Source organism: Trichosurus vulpecula, chromosome 2 (genome assembly GCF_011100635.1).
Source record: "Trichosurus vulpecula isolate mTriVul1 chromosome 2, mTriVul1.pri, whole genome shotgun sequence".
In the NCBI taxonomy this organism is placed as follows: domain Eukaryota; kingdom Metazoa; phylum Chordata; class Mammalia; order Diprotodontia; family Phalangeridae; genus Trichosurus; species Trichosurus vulpecula.
Window position 1 is genome coordinate 76,977,842 of NC_050574.1, and position 9,933 is coordinate 76,987,774.

Consider the following 9,933-nt stretch of genomic DNA (forward strand, 5'->3'; position numbering starts at 1 on the left):
AAGTTGTTTCTGGCTCAAAGCATCGTTTCAGCTGAGAAGGCCTGTTGCTGCTTAGCTTGAGAACCCCATTGCCCAGCTTGTCCACCCCAGGCTGGGTGGGGTAGGCAGCAGAAATGGGCTAGGCTGGACAGAGGAAGCTGGCTCAGCCTTCTCACACTCAAGCTGTCGTTAGCTGCTCCCCTGCAACCACTGAGACCCTCCTGGAGTGGGGAGTGAGCAGGGTGACCACTCCTCCCAAAGGCTCCTCTTATCTGCATGGAGCAGGTGGCTCTGGCTTCCTGGGCCACAGGAGGGGACAGCAGGTTGACACCCACTCATGCTGAGTATTTCCAAATATTCTGGGTTCTATCAGTCCACAGTGAATATTCAGGGAAAGGAATGTGGGTCCACCTGTCTGCTCTATGCAGGAAGGCCTGGGGGCCTCTGAAAGCCCTAGTTGCCAGACTTATCAAAGTAACAAAGGTGTTGGGTTTTTTTTTTTAATAACTTCTGTCCAGGTTTTCTTCCCTAAAGACATGGAAATGGACAATGCCTGACAGCAGCCATCTGAAGACTTCTCCATCCATTTACATAGCGGAAATCTAAATTTCCTTTTCTGTCTCTCAGAAGCTAGGGATGGCCGTGCCTGCAGGCAGGTCAGTTTTTGAAGGAACCCACAGAAAGCTATGGGGGGATGTTGGGGAGTAGGACAGGTAAAGGGTGACAACTTTGATGATTTAGTGATCATAGAGACGTTGGACTTGGACCTGGAAGGGACTTGGAGATCAACTTCCTCATTTCACAGATGAGCAAACGAGGCCAGGGAGGGAAGAGATTGGCCCATGGTCCCACAGGTTGAACAAATCTGGATTTTTGAATTCAGGTCCTCTGCTTCCAAGTCTGGTGGTTTCTGGAAGTAAGCCTTGGGAGACATCAGCCTTGCCTCTCCACCCTCCCCCCCTCCCCACCACATACACATAACAGGGACCTCTCCCTTCTGCTCCCCCAACACCACCCACTTTCCAAGTGGGCTGTTTATACAATGTCAGATCTTGGGATATTTCCTTTCCCCCTCAGCCAGGCAGCTTTATGGCTCGTGGAGCCATGGAAACAAAGCTTCATTTATAAGGTTCCCCCCCAATCACTGGTAACTGGGCCTTCTGCACCTAGGGCTAGCATCCCCTAACCAATCCACTCACAGGCAAAGAGTAAAAACCCATGGAAGTTGGCTTCCTGGCGCCCACAGAGTAATACAGGCAAGGGCCGCAGCAGGGGCCGCCCTTATGGGGAGTGGGAGGGAAGTGGATCAGTCTCCCCAGGGCCCCTGTTTTATAGCCTATAACCCCCCTCCCCACATGGCACAGAGCTTCAGAACTCTGCCAACATGGCCTGCCACAGCTGGGGCCCTGGTTGGGGTTGGGGCAGTTTCTTTACTCTTTAGAAATTTTCTCTACTCTTCCAACCCTTCCCCACTAATTTCTTTGGGACCTGACCTGATTTCCCTTGGATCATTTGTGGGCTATGTGAGTAGAGGCAGTATGTCCCAGTGGATAGAGAACTGTTCTCAGAGTCAGGTAGACGCACATTCAAGTCCCCTGTCTGACACCCACAGGCACAAAGACCCTGGGCACTTGGCCTTTCCATACCTCCAAGGCCTCTAGGACTTGATGCAGAACAGTTGTTGATGTGCATGAATAGAGGGAGATAAATCACAGGTAAAGACCCCCCTCACCATCCTCCACATAGAGGCAGGCTAGTAGAAATCCTCAAGGGGCTCCTGAAGTGCCAGGAGGTCTGCAGGAGACTGGAACTGCTGGCCCCTTGATTAGGGGCAGGAGGAGATAGAATAGCAGTAAACTGACCACTGCCCCCAGCCCACCCCCCACCAGCCCCACCTGGACAGCCTGCTAGAGCCTTCATCCACTAGGTATCCTGGATCACTGGCTGCCGTTGAGAGACTGGAAGCATGGTGGGCTAATAGCCAAGATCTCTGCATACTTGGCTGAGCTGACCTGGACTTAGAAATCAGGAGGGTGAGAAAAATTCCCCAAGCCAGGCCAAGTCAGGCCCAGGCTAGGGCTGACACCCTCCTTGGTTTGGCTGGAGCAGAGTCCTGGTGCCTTAGGTCTCCTGAAGTAGCAGAACAAATACAGTCCTGGACTTGGAAGGGCTGCCCTTAAAATCCTACCTCACTGTGTGACCCTCAGCAAGTCCCTTAACCAATCTGGGTGCGTGAGTTTCCTTATCTCTAATAGGAGAAGGTTAAACTCAGTGATCTCTAAAGCCCCTCCCAGCTCTAAATTTACTATCCTAAAATTCCCCCCACCTCCACCCCCAGGAAGACCCACTGATGCCTTGGCTGCCCCCAGCAGAGGCGCTCTCACCTTCTTAAAGCCTCCCTAGATGTTTGGAGACCATCCATCCACACACACTGTGCTGTCTGCCTTGTGCTGCCCTAAACCCACCCCCAGAATAGCCCAGTGTGGGGTCCCTCTCAGTTTGGCCCTCTGACCTGAGCAACCCCATCTCCAGGCTGGTTCTGAGAGACAGCAGGGACAGTGAGGCCTGGGAGCCTGGTAAGCAGGGATGTCCAAAAGGGTGAACAGTCATCTTACAAGTTAGCTCCACATTGGTAGAGGTGTCTAATCAGAGGCTGGGAGAATGCCCAATGGGATGTCACGGAGGGGATCCTTCTGTGGTCCTATGGGGTGTAGGTTATAGCTATGCTCTGTGGCCCCTTCCAGCAGGAGGATCTGGCGCTTCTGTGACCCTGCCATGGTTATCCTTTTCCCTTAGAGGAACTGCTGGGGAGGACATTGGGAAGCCCCGGTCACTGAGCCTGAGGCTGGATTTCCTAACACAGATCATGTGGTTTCAGGGAGGGTAAAAAGGGAAGTGTGAAAAACCAGGGCTGTAAGAGTGAGAAATCAAAGGGGACCCTGATTATTAGCAGCACCAGGGCAATATGGCTGGGGGATAGCTCACCAGGACTTAGAGTCAAGAAAACCTGAGTTCAAATCCTATCCCAGACACTTAATAACTCTGTGACCTTGGACAAGTCATTTCATGTCTGTGTGACTCAGTTTCTCCATCTGTAAAATGGGGATAATAATAGCACCTACCTCACAGGGCTGTTGTGAGGATCAAACCATTGCCACGCATGAAATGTTTTGCAAACCTCCAAGCACGATATAAATACCAGCTATCATGATCATTATTATTATTGTCAGAACTTCCCACCAGCATGAGCTGTAGGATTTCCTCTCCCAGGACTATATGAGAACAAGAGGGACCACCTCTGGCCAGAGCAGGGATTACCCGGATTTCTAGAGGGTCTGGCTATGAATCTCATCATAGGGATGTTGGGGGAAGATTGGGGAAATAGACTTGGAAGTGGTGAGGCCGCATCAGTGAGTGAAAAGAGCTCTGGATGGTGGGGGAGGGGGGAGTCAACCCCCACCTCTGCTGCTTACTAGCTATGTGACCTTGGGCCTCAGTTTCTTTATCTGTAAAATAAGTTTCATCTTCTTGCTCTGCTCTCGGTGATCCTGAGATCTCCTTGCCCATGCCTACCCTGGGCTCTGACTTGTGCCAGGCTGTCTGTCCCTCCATCCTTCCCCAGTCTGGCATCCAGGTCTGGGACTGCTCCCCTCCCATCCTCAGGAATGAGCAGGCTACAGAGCTGGGGTCAAAGGAGTGAGTCCAGCCACCCCTTCCCCACCCTCTCCCCACCCCCCCAGACCCAGCAGAAATTGCATTAAGCAAAATTAAAGTTGTCTTCTAACAAGTAGCTCATTGTAGACGGGGGGAGTGGTTGTGGTAGTTGTGGGGCAGGAGGAGGGGGAGGAGGCCTGGCCCGGAGAAAAAGTCCTCCCCAGCCTCCTAAACATTCCCATGTGCTGTTTATAGGAAACAAATGGGGCGGGCAGGCCCAGGGCCTGCTCCTCTCAGTCCAGCCCAGCTCAGCTTAGCTCTAGGCAGGCGGGGGGCAGCCAAGCGGGCAGCGGGCGGCCACTGGCAGGAAAGGACGGATGGAAGGGTTTCCAATGCTTGAGGTTATTGGCTACCCTGGGCTTTGATGTTCCGCCAGTCCGGACCCCAGGCCGGGATGCATACCATGGAGGCGGCTGCCCAGGAGGGGAGAGGCAGCTTGCGGGGGAAAGCTGCAGTTGCATTCCGAGAGGGCAATTTAACCTGGCAGGAGGAGAGAGGAAACTTTCGTGGCTTGGGCTCAGGGCTCGGCTCTGGGGGGGATTGTGGTATGATTGGGGGGGAGCGGGCTGGGGCCAGCTCAGCCAGAGCAGGGGATGGGGAGGCCTTGGGACCAAGGGATAGGAGGATGCTGGGAGTGGAGACTGAGAGAGCGAGAGAGACAGAGACAGAGAGAAAGAGAGAGAGACAGAGAGAGAGAGAGAGCAGGCTACATGGCGGACAGGCCTGGAGACACAGACATGGGCAGGCAGCTCCTCCTCCTACCTGTCTGCTCCAGCCCTTCTGGAAGGCCTTCTCTGCCTCCCCTTACTTAACTGCTCAGTTCTCTCCCTCCTTTATCTTGGTGAAATGAACCTCCTTTGCCTGCCTTCTCCAGGCAGCCTTCTCTGATGATACCCAAGGCAGCTGACAAGACCCATTCCCCAGCCTACACAGCCCAACTCACTTCTCAGAAGGAGGAAAATTTCCCCATTCTCTCAACAAGCTCTTCCCCCTCCCATTCTCCAACCCCCAAGAGAAATGGCCCAGCCACCCATCACAGAGACATACCAGACTTCAGAGATACCTCACAGAGAATAGGACCTTGGATGCCATCTAGTTCAGCTAGATCAGGAAACTGAAGTCCAGAGAAGTTCAGGAGGAGGTATATGAACATATTTGGAGAGGGGCCGGTGAGCAGAAAGGGGCCATGGAATCATTACCCAGGCCCCATTGGTCTTCCCAATGGACCTCCCATTTGGGCTTCCTAAAGGAGATCCCCACACTGATTAGTTTTGAGGGTGAGGAGGGCAGGACATTGTAACCCCTACCTCAATAAGGATATTGAAAGGAAGCAGTGGGCACCTGGAGCAGAGAAACACATCCGGGAGAGGAATGAGCAAAGAGGTAGACATAAAGTAAAAAGAATGGAGATGGGGAGACAGAAAAGGGGGGGTTGTACAAGGGAGATTTTAAAAGCTATTTTCAAATTCTATTTAACAGAATCTATATAAACAAGGCAATACAGAAATCAAAGAACGGAACCCAGAAAAGTGGATTGGGCATGGGCAAGATAACCTTCCAAGGTTCCTTCTGGGCTCTGGACAGAGGGAGTCCATATTGCGAGACCCTTCTGTCCCTGAGTGTCTTGGAAAGGGACCCTGGAAAGTGCACCATGAAAAAAGACACACCACCTGTTAGACCTTTTGAGAGGTACAAAAAGGATCCCCAGAAGAACCCTTGGGGAGGGTGCCCAAAGAACTACCCTATGGAGGGACCCCCAAGCTGAGAACCCATTGAAAGGCACCTTCCAATTAGTTCATCCTGGCCTCTAGGCTCACAAGGGCCAGGCCACCATCTAGGAGATGATCTCATTTCCCCCTTTCTCTCTTCCTTCCCTTTGGAGCTGCCCCTACATTGGCCTGACCTGGCCTGGATTAGCCTGTGAGTCTCCCATCTCCTAGCTGGGCCTCTCTCTCACCCCTCCAACTAGGTCTCTGGGTGGTCTGGACACATGTGTTCAAGTTTAAATGGTGATTGAAGCAAAATTGTTTTTTTAAAAAAATCAGAAATATTTAGGGCAACCTTGATTCTTGTCGCATAGCTGGCATTTTTGAGGATGGGGCCATGAGCTGAGGGATGGTTTGGGCAGAATAGGGCACAAGAGAAAGGAAGAAAGAAAGAAAGGAAGGAAGGAAGAAAGAAAGGAAGAAAGGAAGGAAGGAAGAAGGAAAGAAAGAAGGAAGGAAGGAAGAAAGGAAGAAAGAAAAAGAAAGGGAGGAAGGAAGGAAGAGAAAGAAAGAAAGAAAGAAAGAAAGAAAGAAAGAAAGAAAGAAAGAAAGAAAGAAAGGGAAGAGGAAGGGAGAAAGAAAGAAAGAGAGAGAGAAAGAAAGAGAAAGAAAGAAAGAGGAAAGGAAGGAAGGATGGAAGGAAGGAAGAAAGGATGGAAAGAAGGAAGGAAGGAAGGAAGGAAGGAAGGAAGGAAGGAAGGAAGGAAGGAAGGAAGGAAGGAAGGAAGGAGAGGTTTTCAGGACCAGGTGGGGTCACCTGGTGACTCAAGATTTCAGAGAAAGATTGGAGAAGAGGGTGATCCCCCTGTGAAATAACCCCTTCCTCCTCTCCCTGAGCACCTGTTGGGTCTCTGTCTCCTCCTATAGAAAACTAGAAGAAGCTGAAAGTAGATACCAAGAAGAACCTACCAGAAATCATAGAAGCCCATGGAATATTCTTCCCAAAAGAATCACAAAATGTTCGGACTGGAAAGGAACTTAAAGATCATCTGGTCCAATTAGATGGGTAAACTGAGGCTAGAGAGATCACGTGAAAACTTGTCCAAGGTCACACAGCTAAGTGGGAGACCCAGTATTTGAACCCAGATCTTCCGACTCTAAGACCATGGAATTCTCTGATACCACACTAGAAGCGGAGACACCATTGTGCTGTGTCAGGAGGCTGGGGGTTGGACAAGATGTCCTGAGGTTTCCAGTCCTTTCAGAGGTGTTCCAAACTCAGTCCAGAATCACACAGGCCTTTCCTGCCTCTATACCCTCCTCTTATTATAGGCTTGGTTTTTCTATCTAGTGAGACACAAGTAAAAATAGGGGCTCCAGGGACTTGGGCTGGGGGGGGGGGAAGAGGGGCAGAGACAAGGTGTCTCCCAGGAGGGACAGGGACAAGAAGTCACCCTTTCCCACCCAAGCCATATTTGCACACCCATGTCATACATCGGTGGAGACAGCTTCCCTTCTCTGGCCTCCCTCCCTATGCCACTATGCCCCCCGACCTCGTGGAGTAGTGAGAGCCAGGCCAGGCCACAGAGTGAGATGGGAACCCTCCTAGCTCATCCTGGGACCCACTTACTGATGGACAGCTTTTAGCTCAGGTGTAGGCAGTGTGGAGGCCTGAAAAGAGAATTCAGGGAGATAAAAAGTGAGGACGTCACTGAGTATGAGTCCCTATCTTTGTGGGGATTTAGATAGACAGACAAAACAGATAGATAGAGTCTGAGAAAAATACAGACAGGAAACTAGGAGCTTGTGAATTCCATGAGGGCAGGGGCTAAGGAGGAACATCACATGACTATGGGCTTTCAAGCTAAAAGGAACCCAAGAGAGCCTCGTTTCCTTCGTCAACCTTCCTCTCTCCTGCCCTCCTCTTCCCCACCTGCACACAGGGCATCACACGTGAGAGCTGCTCAATGAAGGGACTTGGAACCAAGATGGAGACAAGGAGGGGCAGAGGCAGAGACAGAGGTATAGACAAAGAGAGACAGGGAGAGAGACGGACCAAGATATATAAGTAGAGAGAATGACAAGCAGAGACAGGTAGAACCAGACACAAGCAGAGTCGGGGACAAGAAACAGAGACAGAAAGACAGAGGCAGAAAGAGGTAGAGAGAAATGAAGGTGGAAGTAGAGAAAGAGATGCAGAAAGAGGTAGAGGAAGACTGAGGTAGAGACAGACAGAGGGGCAGAGACAGGGTGGAACATAGAGGTAGAGGTAAAGACAAGCAGAGAAACAGAGGCAGAGACAGAAGAGATAGAGAGACTGGGGCAGAGACAGAGATGAAAGGGGCAAAGGGCCCAGGCTGGGAGGCAGCCTAAGCCCTGGGCTTTCTCACAGCTGGTTAAGAGTGGTTAAGATCTATCTGACGTTTTTGGGGCAGCTACGTGGTGCAGTGAGTAGAGCACCAGCCCTGGAGTCAGAAGGTCCTGAGTTCAAATCTGGCCTCAGACACTTGACACACATATACTAGCTGTGTGACCTTGGGCAAGTCACTTAACGCCAACTGCCCTGCCCTCCTCCCTCCAAACTCTCCCCAAAAGATCCAACATTTTATGGGCTCCTTGTGATTCCATAGACCAGGAGTGGTATCAGTGACCCCTGGCCCAGGCAGGAGGCTGGTGACCCCACTTTCTGCCCTAGGGTTTACTGAGTAAACAATTGAGGAGCTGAGAATGCCCATCCTGGCCCCGTGTCACAGTGTTCAGCAGCTGTCCCAACACCCTGGGGTCAGCATGGCTGTGGGCTGGGGCACAAGCCTCACTTTGGTGCCTGGAAGGGCTTGGGAGGCACACACGCTCTTCAGGGGCCAAGAGCCACTGGCATCTTACCAGAATGGGCTCAGTAAGGGAAGGAACCCTCTTGTACAACCTCTGGGAGAGGGAAGAGGCCAAGAGGGAAGCATGGGGGTATCTACATAACTGCCCTCTGTACCCACCCACTGTCCTGAAGAGAATAGGACACAGGGCCTAATGTCTGGCAGCTTGAATCGCACCATCCCATGAATGAGGCCAACAGGGCATCCCTCTGCATGGACCCCCAGGGGAAGTCCTCTGTCTACTCCCTACCCACCCAGCCCCCAGAGCTGCATTCAGGGGACTGGGAGCATGAACTGACAAAGGAGTGCAGGCCCCTCTCTGGTAGGTCCGTGGATAGAAGGGGACTAGGGCTGGGTAGGGGCCAGGCTGCCTGGAATGTGGGGCCTATATGGGAGCATCAATACCCACATTGTTACCACCACCACCCCCACTGCTGCCCTCCAGGATTTCCCATCTCACATTCCTGGCATGAGGCCCCCTAGCAAGAAGCATTCTCCTAGTTCTGGGGGGGTTTATCCCCAGGACTGAGTGTCCAGAGAAACCTAGGAATAGGGGTGGAGATTGCCTCTCACCCATTCTGGGATGCCTTCCTCAAGGCTAGCCAGGCACACCTCCAGCATTTCAAGGGCTCTCTCTTCCCCCTCTCTCTGACCTAGGACCAGCCCTGGGGCTAGATCCAATGCTCTCTCAGCCCCACATCACACACTAGAAGGAAATGCTGAAGGAAGTGAGGTTTGTGCCAGGGATTGGCTCCTGAGAGGTCAATTTGTCTATCCTGCTACCGTTGCCTTTGAGCACAGTCTGAGTGATATGGCTCTCAACTTTAAAGATGCACCACCACCCCCCACCCCACCCCCCGCCACCATCCTCGGGTAGTTCGCCTTCCCCTGACAACCCTGTTCCTAGATCCAACAGTTCTTAGGATCATTAATTACCTTCTACTGTCTTACCTCAGTCTCCCCTTTTGCAGTCAAAGTCCCTAACATCTTGAGAATCACAGCTACACCCATCAGTATGTCCCTTTGACCCTTATTAAATGACCTCACAACCAAGTTATCAGGCTCTGCTCATGACTCCCCCTCCCCCAGCCCACTCTTCTTTTTGGGCTTGGACACTGCCCACTAAGGCTGATTCATCCACCACGTGACCTCTGGCAAAGTCTGTCCTTTCTAAGTCTCGGTTTCCCCCTGTGTATGAGGAGATCAAACTAGATAATTTCTAATGAACCCTCTAACTATGACATTTTAAAATCAATCCACAGCCTCGGACACTTACTAGCTGCGTGACCCTGGGCAAGTCACTTAACCCAGATTGCCTCCAAAAAAAATCTATTTTTTTAAGCAATCCAGTTCAATTTTTCAACAAACATCTATTAAGTTCTTATTATATGTTACAAGAAGCAGTTTGGTATAATGATGAGGGGGCTGGCCTTATAGTCAGGACTTAACCAAGCAATCCAACAACAAGCATTTATTAGGCACCTACTATGTGTCCAGAACACACAGACAAAAAAAAAAATGGAATCACTCCTGCTCTCAAGGAGCTTACATGCTATGGGGAAAGATACTATGTACAAACATAAATATATCCAGAATAAATATATGCAGGATAAATGCAAGGCAGTTGTGGGGGTCAGGAAAGTAGAAACAGTTCTTAACCTTTT